This window comes from Hyperoodon ampullatus (genome assembly GCF_949752795.1).
Source record: "Hyperoodon ampullatus genome assembly, chromosome: 4".
NCBI classification, from domain to species: domain Eukaryota; kingdom Metazoa; phylum Chordata; class Mammalia; order Artiodactyla; family Ziphiidae; genus Hyperoodon; species Hyperoodon ampullatus.
The window spans coordinates 16,632,147-16,643,742 of NC_136917.1; positions in this window are offsets into that span (position 1 = coordinate 16,632,147).

Consider the following 11,596-nt stretch of genomic DNA (forward strand, 5'->3'; position numbering starts at 1 on the left):
CTGTGCTAGTCACTTGATCAGTCAACAAAGGATCTTAGCTACTGAGTGATGGGTGCTGGGGTCACACGGAAACCAGACCCTGTCCTCATGGAGAGCATACGCAGTCTGAACAGGGGGACAGACACAATAACTGGTTTAAATTATTCCATTAAATGATCAGGAGTAACCCCCGTGCTGTAAAGGAGAGGTGCGGGGTGCCCTGGTACAGCAAAGGCTCCTCGGAAGAAGCTGGATCTGAAGAAAGAGTGGTAGTTACCAGGCAAGGAAGCGGGTGGCTCCAGATAAGATTGCCAAGCCAAGGGATGTTATAGATCTGGAGCCTTGGAATGATCTTCAGGCACCCCAGGGAGTGTCCAAGGCAATTCCTTGGGGGTACTGGAAGAAAACAATAAAATTCCTATATATTTTTTAGTCGTTTCATTCATTTAAATTATATTTGTGTATATTTTAAATATATACAATATGTTAGCACAGACGTACATGGGAATAATTATTAAAGTTAAAAAATGTGCAGACATTGGGAGTGTGTTTGAAAAATTTTTTTGGATGGGGTGTATGCCAACAAAGTTTGGAGGCCCCTGGTGTTTATATGCAAAGGTAGGGAGGCTGGAAAAGAGCAAGGGAGGCTGGTGTGGCTGGAGCCCAGAAAGGGGTGGGGCAGTGCATGGACATAAGGCTGGAGGGGTATCTTGAAAGGCAATGGGGAGCCACTGAAGGTGTTTGAGCAGTAGAGGGGCTCATTGAGATTTGTGCCTTAAAAATGAGTCTGGATTCTCTTGGGAGAATGATGTGAACGAGGCAAGAGCAGCTCCAACTTACTAAGCTGAGACCTCTGTGTTCTTGGGGTGGCAGCCTGATGGAGCTGTGAAAGGACATGTTCTGGAGGCCCACAGCCTTGTTTCAAATTCCATCTCCACTTCCTATTAGCTGTGTGATCCTGGTGACAAGGCCCAACCTCTCTGTGCCTTGTTTCCTCATCTATAAAACGTGTCTTAATAGCCCACCACAGGGCTGTGGTGAAGATGAAACTAGATCATGCAAGTACAGAACTGAAAGCAGAGGCCTGCACAGGGAAGCACTCAATGCTTGAATTACTTTTACTGTTGTTGTTACCGTTGCCTCTGCCATTTGTCTGGGTGTTCCTCTAGGATGGGACACTTGTCTGCTCCACGATGTGTCGCCAGCAGCCCCAACCCAATTTTGGGTGCCCCTGGACAAGTCCCTTCTCTATCCGGAGTCTCAGCTTGTCTTTGTGCAAAATGAGGACCATAGCTGACTTCAGAGGTTTTCACACTGGGTTCCTTGGAACCCTGGGGTTCTATGGAGATGCCCCCAGGGAGGGGTGGACTAAGTATCTTTATCTTCATTTGTCTTATATACTGGGATTATGTATAAGATTTCATTTGAACAAAGGAATCCATTGCTTTAAAACAAAAAATCTTTTTAAAAGCTTCAATACAAATGGATGAGACATTCTCTAAGGGCCTTCCAGACTCAGAGCTGATGAATCTTGTTGCAAAATCATAATGGGGTAGCAGTTGAAGCTGTCTGTTATAAATGTCTCCCTGGCACAGAGTTCGAGTTTCCCATGTATGATTCCTGCCTCCATTAGGCCTGGTAACGCCTGCACACCAGGATATACGATGCCTCTCGGATGGGGCTGCCAGCCGTCCCCCGGGATTTATGTGTGGCTCCTGCTTTCCCTCACACAAACACTGCCCCCTCGGTTCCTTCCATCTTTCCTAATAAGTCATCTTCCTCACCCTTGGTAATCTCTCTGACTTTTCCCTGAACTGCCTTCAGCTGGCCTCTGTTTATGCAGCAGGCAGATGCCCATTGGGAGAGTCCAAGGGCCTCGTGTGACAGGGGCCTCAGCTCAGATGAGATGTTTGAGCTGACCTTAGAGCTGGGGCTCTCAAAGTTTTGGGGAATGTCAGAATCTCCTGGCGGCTGTGTTAAAAATGCAGTTTCCTGGGCCTCAGGTCTTCTGATGCAGGGTCTGCCCAGTGGTCCAGGAATCTGCACATCTCAAGAACCCCACGTGGGCTTCTGAAGGAGCAGAGATGTTGGTCTGGGCTTAGATCAAGTTATACAGCTGGAGACCACTTCCCCTTTCGCCCAAGTCATTCATTCATTTATTCAGCCAGCCAGCCAGCCAGCCAACTAGCAGGTCCTTACTGAGCACCACCTCTGCCAGGCATGTGCTGAGAGTAAAAAGATAAGCCTGACCATGACTCTCCCCTTGCCAAGTACAAAGGGCAATTTGGGAGCTTCCGACTTTATGTCTAACAGAATGAGATATTAGAGGAAGCAGGTTAAAGAGATGACTTCCCAGGTTATGGAATAAGATAGACATGTTGTTCAATAACTTGGTGACCTCAGGTAAATTACATAACCTCTCCGAGCTGTGCTTTCCTCCACTGTCAAATACATAATAACAGTATGTTCTGCTCGGGGTTACCATGAAGCTTAAACAGGGTTATGTGTGTGAAACTCTTAGCTGATGCCTGGCACACATTTGGTTCTCAGTAAATGGTAGTGATTTCACTTTAGATGAAATTAGCTTTTGATATTTAGTTTCCTCTTTAATCATCCGAGTCATTTTGGGGCAAGAAAAACATATTTCTGTACTTTGCTTTTTTGTATTTCTTTTCAGATCAAGGTCCTTTTCCCCCAGTACGCCCCGGGCTGGGGTATGACTAGTCCTTCTCTATACAAGTCCATGGCCCACGTCCACTCTTGGATAGAGGCTGAGAGCTCAGGCTCTGGTACCTGGTGAGTCTGAATCCTGATTCCAGCTGTGTGACCACACACAGGTCACTTCACCTCTCTGAGCCTAAAGACTGTATCTACATCATGTTACTGAGGTGTTAAATAAGATTAGATATACAATTTATCTAGGCATATATTAGGCAGTCATGACATATTCGCTATCATTAGTTATTCACTGAATCGATATTTATTGAGTGCCTACAAAGTGTCTAGTTCAACATGTGAGCTAAGGATCTGACAGTTAATCCCAAACAGGTCCAGCAATAAGTGAACAAATAAATACATAGGTACCTCAGGTGGCATTTAGCACTATGGAGAAAGTAAACCAGGGGAAGGGATCGACTGTGATCGGGGTGTTGTTTGTGTGTGGGGGAGTGCTAGTCTAACTAGGATGCTCCAGGGAGGCCTCATTGAAAGTATGATATTTGAACAAAGGTCTGAAGGAGAGGAGAAAGCAAATGTATCTGTCTGGAAGAGCATCCTTAGCAGAGGGAACAGCAAATGCAAAGGCCCCAAGGTGCAAGTGTGTTTGGAGTGTTAGAGGAAAACCAAGGAGGCCAGTAGGACTGGAGCACAGTGGGCGAGGAGGAAAAATAGGCCATCTGAGGTAAAGGAGAGGGAATAGTGGGGGGGCTATGGTGAAACCTTGCCATAATGCTGTGTGTGGGAGCCAAGATATTCAGGAGTATAAAACACTAGAATTTGCTACTAAAAGACAATGAAATGTGAAAAGAGGCTGAGCTGAGGAAGGAGACCAATCACCAATGAAGTTACCGTGGGGCAGGTTATGGTGGCATTTTACTGCACTTTGGACTTTATTCTGGGCAAGATGGTGTGGAAGCAGGGAGACTAGTTGGAAGATTATATCCAGGGGAACTGTGACGGAGGCAGAAGTGATGAGAAGAAGTTGGACTGTGGTTCTGTTTTGACAGGACATCTTCTTCTGTTATGGGTTCTTTTTCTCAGACCCTCAGCCTCCTTCCTATAGGCTGTGTTTCCCTATGGCAACCCAGGGAGGCCGAGAATATCCTCAGCCACCACTGCTGCCCTGGGCCAGGGCTGTTTCCCCAGGGAGGAGTCCAGCCCTCCCCATGACATGTGGGTTCTATTCACATAGGGGTTCACAACTAAGAGACACCCAGGAGTTAACAAAGGCACTGAGCTCCTATCTCCACTCAAGTCACACATTTAACTTAATCTCTGGCTTCTCTCTCTTGACCTCTCCTCCAACCAAGTAGATAAATGGCCTCGCTCTGTTCGGCGCTCGCTCGGCTCAGGTCACCATAAATCATCTGGCTGCATACCCATGCACGCTCACTCTCCCTGAGCCAGGACAAACCTTCCTGTGATAAACCACCAGTATTTATCTCAGCCTGTCCCATGTGTGTCCCGGAAATAGGAATGGTTTGGGGTTGGGGTGTGTTTCCAGCATCATGGTCTGCTCTTCTTATCCCCCAGAGTTTGACAGGCCCAAGCCAAGCCAGAGTTAAGTAGACCCACAGGACTGACACGGGGGCTTCCCTGGTGGCGCAGTGGTTGAGAGTCCGCCTGCCGACGCAGGGGACACGGGTTCGTGCCCCGGTCCGGGAAGATCCCACATGCCACGGAGCAGCTGGGCCCGTGAGCCATGGCCGCTGGGCCTGTGTGTCTGGAGCCTGTGCTCCGCAGCGGGAGAGGCCACAACAGTGAGAGGCCCGCGTACCGCAAAAAACAAAAAACAAACAAACAAAAAAACTGACACGGGCTAAATCATGAACCCTCCAAGGACTACTGAGTGTTATTATCCCCATCCCAAAGGCAAGTTCCTCTTCCTCCAAGTAAGGATTCCAAGTAAGGATTCCTTCGGTGTGCCAGCAACAGGGATATAGGTGAGAATAAAGCCTCCTCCCACCCTAGAAGAGCTTGCAGGCCAGTAGGGAGGGCTAATGACTATAACCCAGGACAAATGTTACTAAAGTAATGACAAGGAGGCATCACATTTCCCTGAATACTCACTATGTGCTGGGAGCTGTTCTAAGTACCTGTTAGCATTAATACATTTAAACCTCAGAGCATCCCTACATGGACTCCAAACAGTCCTAGGAGTCCCCTGGGGACAGAGTGGGGTAGGATCCTCTGGCCTGGGGTTAAATGTTCTTTGGCTTCCCAGAAAGAAAACACTTGATCGAGCCTTGCTGGGGTGAAGAGGCACTTGACAGGTGGAAAGTTACTGCAGGCAGAAGCGTCACCGTGGGTCAAGAAAGGTACATGTGACCCAATCGAATACTCTCAACCACCCTAAGTCCTGTTATTGTGCCCATATCCAGAGATCAGGGGGGTGGAGTGAGTTGCCCAAGGGCACATAGGAGACAATGTTACAGACTCCTACAACTGGTCACTAAGGATTAGGTCTTTTGCCTCCAGATAATTAATACATGTCACAGCTACACTTCACAAAGAGCCTCTTCAAGGGTTAGTTCTTGTCTCAGGTGTTGGAAAATTTGGCCCAGAATGTGTGGGACCCTGAGGGCTCTGCTATGTAGCTTGGACTTGAGACTGAGTGGACATGTTGTTAAGCAAGGCATGCAGAGGCAGACTCTAGAAGGCTCGTTCTAGAGGCTCCAGCCCCAGTAGCACCCGCCCCTTTGCCGGGAACCAGACTCTCCCAGACCACAGCCCCATGCCCGGCCAAGCTCACGTCCAGACTCCACACCCAGGGCCTCTGAGAGGGACAGGATGTGACACCAAGGCCCCCAGAAACTCTCCTCCTCCCAACACCGTCCTCCCTGTGACCAGAAATCCCCTGTATCCTTTCCTTCTTCGTCAAGGGCCTCCCTCAGGAGGGATCTTTGCATGAGAGAAGAACAATGATGCTTTAGGAGGATGGCAGGCCAGCCTGGGAGAGCTTGGGGACTGGCCCAGCCTGGTTGTCTTTCCGCACCAGGAAAGGTGGAGACGGGTGTCAGAGGAGAGGGTGTGTTGAGGAGAAGGGGCTTGGAGACCATTGGGATGAGGTGGGCTGGGGTCGGGGGCCTTTCTGTCACGAAGGACCCTAAGCCCCAGGGGCTGGGGCGGGTGGGAGGGAGTCAAGCAGGTCAAGATTCCTGCCCTTTTGGCCAGTCATCCCTCAGAGCCTCGGTTTCCTCACCTGTAACTTGGGCCTGGCAGGAGGAGAAAATGAAGCGGCGTATGGAAGGGCCTAGAACTGTGCCTGGCCCAGAGGGAGGGTCTATTATCCGTGTGAGCCTCCATGGGACTGGTAACCTCCCAGCGATTCCTTCTGCGGCAGGAGACTCAGAATGGCCTGCAGAGGGTGGAGAAGGGAGCCCTGATTGTGTTCTGCCCTGCAGGGCTGTTTTCCTTCTGAGGCTGGCTGTGGCTGCTTTGGGGGTAGGGGTGGCTGGGCTTAGCTCTTACCCAGAGATGTCTTGGCATTTGATGTGATACTACTGTTGTTTTTGGCTCTACATCTAAGACTCCTGCACGGCTAATTACTCATTGTCTTGGAGGACTGGCCCAGGAGCCTGAGAAAGGAGGCTGGTTGCTGTTTTTCTCCTGGTTAAGGAGGCAGCAGCACTGCGCAGATGAGTTAAGTCTTTTGTATGCTCTCAGCTTTATTGACAAATAATCTATATACAATAAAATGCACATGATTTAGGGCACAGTTCAATCAGTTTGCATAAAACTCCTATAAACCAATAAAACCAATAAACACATAAAACTACCCACCCAATCAAGATATGGAACATTTCCTTCTCTGGATAAAACTTGCCCCTTGTCCTCTGTCAATGCTCCCACCGCTACCCCAAATAACCGCTAATCCCCTTCCCGTCATTATACGTTATTTTTATCTTTTCTAAAATTTCATATAAGTGGAGTCCTCCAGCATGGATTCTTTTTCATCAGGCTGCTTTCACGAAGCATTTCTGAGATTCATCTACCTGGTAGTGTGTCAGTGCTCCATTCCATTTTGTTGCTGAGTTGTATTCCATTATGTGGATATAACACAATTTCTTTATCCATTCATTTACCGTTCAACATTTTGGTTGCTTTTAGTTTGGGGCTTTTATGAATATAGCTGCTATGAATGTTCTCGTACAAGTCTTTAGGTGAACACATGTTTTCATTTCTTTCAAACAAATACCAGGAAATGGAGATTCTGGGTCATATGATAAGTGTACATGTAGTTTCATGAGGAATTTCCAGACCTTTTCTCAAAGTAGTCATACCATCTTATATTCCCGTTAGCTATGTCTAAGAGTTTCAGTTGCCCCGTTTCCTCACCAACACTTGATATTGGCAATCTTTTAAATAGTAGCCGTTCAGGTGGTAGGCAGTGGTATCTTATCGCGGTTTCAAGTTTGCATTTCGCTGGTGATTAACAATGTGAAGCATCATTTCACAGGTTTACATCTTTCATGGAATTTTGAAAATGAAAAGTGAGTCCTGAACCAGGCCCTTGACCTTCCCACGAGGAGAATTTGGAGATTTGGGAGGGAATTAGAGGACCATGTGCCATAATCTTATCTCAACTAACTTAATTTTTAAACTTGAATTTTTCATTATGTAATATATGTAATTAAATTCATATGACAAGAATAGTAAAACATTTTGTGTAAAACTTGAGATCCCTTTGACCAAGAGCTTCCCTCTTAATCCACTTGCGTCTCCTCAGAGGTCCTTCTTTATATTTGCAGACGTGTTCCCATAGAAAAATACCAAGTATTTGTGTGTGTGTGTGTTCTTATATAAATAATATAATTCTATACAAATAATTGTTCAGCTTGCTTGTTCTAGTAATCAAACTATCGTAAAGACCTTGCCATGTCACTACCTATAGATCTGCCCTGTTCTTTTTAGTTGCTAAGAATTCCATTGTAAGGTGAATCAGGGTTTATTCATACATTTCCCTACTGCTGGATATTTAAGTTAGCTTGCAGTATTTTGCTGTTACAAACAACGATGCAGGGAACATCCTGTCCTCCTTTGTTGCCATGTGTGTTTCTCAAAGCAGAGTCTAAGGAGTAGAACTTGATGTAGTTGTTGTATCAGTTATCTCTTGCCACAATAATGCTGTGTAACAAACAACCCAAGACTTAATGGCTTAGAAAAACAATCATTCATTCTTTCTCACCAGTTAACAAGGTGGTTGGGCAGTTCTGCAGATCTGATTGTGGCTGTGCTTACTTATGTGTCTGAGGTTCACTGACGAGTCAGCTGGGGGATGACTGGTCTTCAATGACCTTAGCTGGGACAACACATCTCTGCTCTATATGGCCTCTCTTCCCCAATTAGATTAGCCTGGGCTTGTTCTCATGGTAGAGGCAGGGGTCTAAGAGAGCACAGGGAAGTGTGCAGGGCTTCTTGAAGTCTGGGCTCAGAACTGGCTCACCATCGTATTTGCTCCATTCTATTGGCCAAAACAGGTCACAAGGCCACCCAGATTCAAGGGATGGGAACTAAAATCCACCTCCTGATAGGAAGAGTGACAAGTCACATTGCAAAGTATGTGGATGGAGGTGGTGGTGGGGATAGAATTGGGGCCATTTTTTGCAATCAATCCACCACAGTTTTTGAGTAGGCACATATTCCATTTAATTGGATGCTGCCAAATTGTCCCCCCAAGTGGTTGGTCCAGTCTGCACCGCGTGGGCAATGGGCAGGAAGGACTATTTCCCTACAGCGCCACCCACACAGAGTCTTGGCCAGCACTTGGGCTAGATCTGTCATTCTCCACACAGTGCAAGCATTCACGAGATACAGGAGAAATGAAATGCATCCTCTTAGAGCACCAGTGTTACTCATCTTTTTAAGGGTCAAAAACCCATTTTCAAACATCAAAACACAGATATAGTGCACCAACATGCAAAACTTACATGAAGTCTTAAGAAAAAATAGTAAGATTTCAAAGAGTTATCTTGCTGTCAAGGCCAGCTACTTCAGACTTGACACCATACTCTCAGAATTTTTGCGTTTGTTCACTTGTGGTTCAACTCATACTGGGAGATCACCTCCCACATACTGGGTATGGTTCCCGTGCCAGGGATACAGGGGTAGACGTGAGAGTCAAGGTCTCTGCCCTCTTGGAGCTAAACATTTAGGGGGAGGAAAGAGACTAAAAATATTAATATTTTGATTTCAGAAAATGATAGATGCTATGAAGAAAATAAAACAGGGTGATACGGTAGAGAGCCCCTGGGGCTGGGGGACTTCATTGATTCCTTGATGGTTTCAGCAAATATTTATTGAGTTCCTTCTGAGGATCAAGGCACCATTCTAGGTGCTTACAGAATGAAGATCCTTGCCCATCCGGAGCTGATATTCCAGGGGAGGCAGGATGGCTGAGACAGACAACAAACAGTAAAGATAATAAATAAGTTACCTGGTGTGTTAAGTGATAAGGGTTATGCCCCCCACCCTATCCCCCACCAGAAAAAGAAGAGCAGGAGTAAAGAGGGGCATCAGGCCTGTGAGATGTTGGGGGCAGTGGCTGATGAAATCGGGAGGCGGGGGCCTCCTGGCAGACTTGAAGAGGGGAGGGAGGAGCCGTGCCCTCCTCTGGGACGACAGCAATCCAGGCTCAGGGTGCAGCTATGGCAGGGGCCCAAGGCAGAAGCAAGCCTGGTCGATGAAGAAGCAGGAAGAGGCCAGTGGGATCAGAGCAGAGGGGACAGGGAGTGTGGGTGATGAAGTCCCAGAGAGACCACATAAGCCGTTGCAGGGTCTTGGGCTTTTACCCCGCATCAATGTGGACCATTGCAGGGTTTGAGCAGAGGAGGGATGTCCTCTGCCTAATTTTTCAAAGGGTCCCACTGGCTGCTGGGTGGAGACTAGACTCTAGGAAGAGGGGTGGCGTCAGCCTCCAGCCAGGAGGCTCTGGCAGCTGTCCAGGCAAGAGGTGATGGTGGCTCAGACCAGGGTGCTGGCAGTGGGGTGGTGGAAAAGTGGCCGGACTCTGGATCCCTCCTGATTAAAGCCTGTTTTATCCCATTTGATTCCTTTGGGAAAGAGAGCATGTGGCCAGCAACTTCTGTTCTCCATCACCCCCACCATGTTTCAGCACTGTTTGTTGGGACTTGGGTTCCCAGGAGACGTTAATTGTTGAAGTTTCCCCCACCGAGGGCAATGGGGTTGCTACCCAGCAGTAACTCAAAGAAGATGGCACATAGCCCCTAGCTCTGACCCCCCAGCTGGTCCTCTCTCTGCAGAGGCAGGGAATTTAGTAGAGAGAGAACTGGGCTGGAATCAGAAGCCCTGGGTCTGCGTGCTGCTTCGGCTTCTTATGAGCTGTGGCTCTTTTGTGGGACTCAGTGTCCCCTTCTGTTAAACTAGGAAAATCCCATTGCCAGATCCCGTCAGACAGCGGGCCAGCTACCTTCTGACAAGATTCCAGCAGGCCGGGGACAGAGACCAGCTGATGACAAACGTCCTCCCGTCTCCCGTGCCATCCCACACAGGGAGAGGAGCAGAAGCAGCAGAGCATCCCAGAAGGTTACAAACCAAATAAACAAGCCAAGAGAACACCACAGGATTTGTATACCCAGCGGAGGAGGGCGCCCCAGTGCTCCTCTGAGGTTTGTTTTGGGGCTGCTGCTGGCAGGTAGGTCCTGCCCCTGCAAGACAGGGCCTGGGAGGGGCCACATCACCCCTGAGAGATAAGCTGGATCACTTTCCTAATCAATCACATGAGCAAGAGCATATATGACACACGAGTGGGTGAGCCAAGGTGAGCTGGGCCCAAACGGATGGCGTCACACAGATACATGTGCAAAAGTGTGACATCAACATGTCTTAGACCACACATGGCTTGTCTGTTCAGGTTCAAACACCGCCCGAGCACCCGCTATGTGCCAGGGTCTTTCACCAGCATCGTTTCGTTTGACATGTTCCACAGAAGTAAGGGAGCAGCTTGACTGCGGGACACACTCGTTTGTTTGCTTTTAATTCCAACCAGTTACCAGGCAGCTTCATATATGTTTCCTCATCCAATTCCTCCAACAATGCTTGGAGGTGAGGACTTTTATTCTCACTGTACAGGTGAGGACACTGAGGCTCAGAGAGGTAGGGTGACTTGTCCAGAGTCACACAGCTGGAAGAGACAGAGATGGGATTTGAACCCAGGTTTGTGATCTTGTCCTTCTCCGTTTGTCTTTGCCACCTGGGTGGGCAATAATCATAAATGAGAATAATAACCGTAATGATGATGGCCTCTACTTACAGAGCGCCAATTATACACCAGGCGCTGCACTAAGCACGTGACATGCATTGTCTCATTTGCTCCCCTGAAACTGGGTGGGGGGTGGGAGCTGGCAAGGGGAGCAGTGGAGAAGTGGGAACATACGGTGGGGAGGAGGTACAGAGCTGGGCTGAAGACGCAGCACCTCTCTGGAGGCTTCCTGCTCTGCGGAGGGACGGGGTGCACCTCACTTGTGGCTCCATGAAGTGATGTGAAGATCCGGGGTGGGGCAGCTGGCTGGCCTGAGCCCAACCGGTCCAGCTGTGCTGATGGCAGCCGGCTGAGAGCGTCGCAAGGGCCAGTGGCTGCCCAAACAGCCCTGCCCCAGTCACCACTGTCATTCTTCCTGGAAGGCGGGGGAGCATGGCAGTTATAGCTCTGAGTCCTGAAGAGGAGCGAATTGGGTCTGAATCTCAGGCCCACCACACACTAGCAGATGATTGCTCCGATGATGCTCCTTCCTGCATCCCCACCTGTAAAATGAGGGCCATCTCCAAAGTACCCCTCAGAGGTTGGTGGACAGATTGAATGAGGACATTACTCACTCAAAGTTTGTCTGCCTGGCGCCGGGGACCACAGCAGGCTCAATCTGCCCTTGAAGACTTGCTC